The sequence below is a fragment of the Physeter macrocephalus genome, chromosome 16 (genome assembly GCF_002837175.3).
Source record: "Physeter macrocephalus isolate SW-GA chromosome 16, ASM283717v5, whole genome shotgun sequence".
Lineage (NCBI taxonomy): Eukaryota > Metazoa > Chordata > Mammalia > Artiodactyla > Physeteridae > Physeter > Physeter macrocephalus.
The window spans coordinates 46262358-46265166 of record NC_041229.1 but is presented as its reverse complement, the minus strand read 5'-3'; the positions used below and the strand labels follow the sequence as shown (position 1 = coordinate 46265166).

At 42.3% G+C, this 2809-nt stretch overlaps 1 protein-coding gene across 1 annotated transcript in view; it reads right to left on the bottom strand.

Moving 5' to 3' along the window:
• Window positions 1–1384: 1384 nt before the first annotated feature.
• FZD4 (frizzled class receptor 4) overlaps window positions 1385–2809 on the bottom strand; it is a 53396-nt gene continuing 51971 nt past the window's right edge. Inside the window, exon 5 of the transcript XR_008619618.1 lies at window positions 1385–1468. The gene's annotated coding sequence lies outside the window, so the exon portion shown is untranslated. The remainder of the gene's footprint in view (window positions 1469–2809) is intronic.

Below are 2809 nucleotides of genomic sequence, written 5' to 3'. Positions count from 1 at the left end.
CCAGACAGCTTCACCTGTTACTCTGAGGCTTATCCATCAGACACCTTAAACCCTGGATACGACCCTCCAGTGACAGAAATCTGCCTCCCCTCTTTGAATCTTTCTCTGGCATGCGGTGGTTCTGCCCCTTAGAATCATCTGGAGAGCTTTTAAAAAATAACCAGTGTCAAGGTCCCCCACTCCAGAGATTCAGATTAATTGGTCTGGGCTGGGGTCTAGGAAATCCTCTGTTTTTTAAAAGCTCCTCAGATAAATCCCATGGGCAGCTAATGTTGAAAAGCATTGCCCTGGAATCTCATACTTTTGCATAAAGCAAAATTTTTTTATACAGTTTCATGCCAGAACAAAAGTTTACGTCAGTTGATAACACCACCCACAAAAAATATTATTAATAATAATTGCTTAAAGTGTACTGGCTAGCAATTTATAGTTTACCACGCTTAAAATGGCCTTAGGCTCAGTGAGGTAAATTAGCCGGGAATAAGAAGGTCATTGCCGCAGAGCTAGGTCTAAAACACCCACGTTTTCTAATTATTTGAGCTCAACCCCTTTCACTGTTTCACCCTGACTCCAAAATTACCAAGTCTGTTTTCAGTTATCAGACTATTTGAGGCCCGTGAGACATTTACAGCTGGCCCTCCACCACTGGACCGAATTGGAACATTGAGGTAATTATCTGAGTAATTCAGGCAATGACGTTTATTTTTCCTGAATTACCTGGATAATTACCTCAAGCCTAATAAGATGGAAAGAAGCCAGAGCCACATTCTGATGGTTTTATTGCTCCCGAAACAATGCATTCTTATTTAAAAGGTCCTGATTTGAAGAAATAAGCTGTGGAAGCTTGCGTCGCCCTCATTTGCCACAGGATTCCTCATTAATCATCTGGGGAAGATGGCAGTTGGTTCAGGCTCCTGTGGCTGTCCACTGCTCCAACAGGCCAAAGAACACAGCCAACCTGGATTCCTGACCTGTTCTCTAAGTCTCTGGGAGTCACCTCAGATAGTGAGGTGACACAGAGGAAGGCTTCTGGGTGTTGAGTGTTTCTGCTTTTCTTTTTGTGCTTTCCCACATTTCTTTCTTAAACAATGTCACCAAACATTCTGCACTACTTCCTTATTTTCCCAGGCGGGGCTTGGCCTGATCTGTAAAATGGAGCACCTCATCCACTTGGCAAGGCCTCACCTTTCACTTCAAGGCTCATGGCCAGAAACTGGAGAACTTATTCCAATTAAAGGGACAGGGACCCCCTGCTTCTACTGCTGTCACTACCCTGTTACGATGACCAAATGTCTCAGAGGAAGAGGTGTCCATCCTATTTCCAACAAAGAATTCCTCCTCCTGGCACTTGGTCATCTTTCTGGAGCCTCGTTTCATCAGTCGTTCTCTCTCCTTCATCTCTCTTCAAGCTTTGCTCTCTACTGCCTCCTTCCGTTCTGCCTACAGATAGCATTAAGCCTCTCCATCCCTGTGAGTAGAAAGCAAGGAAGCCAGTGAGATTGGGAGGAAGCAGGCGACAGCCAGAAGTTGATAGAATGACAATATTAGGAGATGGGAAAAAGAAAATAGGAGCCAGAAAAATGGAGGCAGGTCAGAGACAGATTGATGCCTCTGGAAGCCATCGATGCCAATGTGGAAGCCAAGGGAGATGTGAGTTTCCAAAGAAACAAGTAGTGGAAAAGCATGGGTTTGGAATTGAATCCTGGCTCCTTCACTTTCTGGCTACATGATAATCTTTAAAACAGTGATGTTATTAAAATTCACTTCCTAGGATGTTATGAGATTGAAATGATTTATTGCATATAAAACTACCTAGATAAATTTTATGCTAATTAATTATTACTATTATTACTGCAAATGGGAAGGGCTGGCTAACAATGATAAACGCTTCTCTGGAGTCAGAGTGGAAGAGGTAGTGGGGGTCTTCTAGTCCTATCCTTTAAACTTTTTAAACCCCTTCCCATGATAAGAAAAACATTTTATAAAGTGATCAAGAGTATTCATTCATATATACATATATATTATATATATATATATATATATATATATATATAGTGGGTTGAATAGTGTCTCCCATTTATTTGGAGATAGGGTCTTTGCAGGTGTAATGTAGGTAAGCATCAAGATGAGATCATCCTGGATTACAATGGACCCTAAATCCAATGAATGTGTCCTTATAGGAGATAGAAAAGGACACACAGAGGAGGCGATGTGAAGATGGAACCAGAGACTGAAGTGATGCTACTACAAGCTAAGGAACATCAAGAGTCTCCAGAAGCTGAAGAGTCTAGAAAGGATTCTCCCTTAGAGCTTTCTGAGAGAGCATGGCCCTGGACACCTTGATTTCAGACTTCTAGCCTCCAGAACTGTGAGAGAATACATTTCTGTTTTAAGCCACCTGGTTTGTGGTCATTTGTTATAGCAGCAGGAACATCATACATGTACTTATATGTATCTGAATCCAGAGCTTCACAAAATATCTGTACCATGTGTGATGTACAGATAATATTTTACAGATGTAAAATAATAATAGATTATTTTCTGTTAATGCTGATTGTGACCCACTAAGTTGCTTCTATGACCCATTGATGGGTTGTCACCTACAGTTGGAAAAAAACACTGTTCTACTTTTTCTCTCATTGAGGATGAATGTTGACTGAGAAAGGATATTTGATTTAGTGATTAAGAGTCAATGCTGGGCTTCCCTGGTGGCGCAGTGGTTGAGAGTCCACCTGCCGATGCAGGCGACACGGGTTCGTGCCCCGGTCCGGGAAGATCCCACATGCCACGGAGCGGCTGGGCCCGTGGA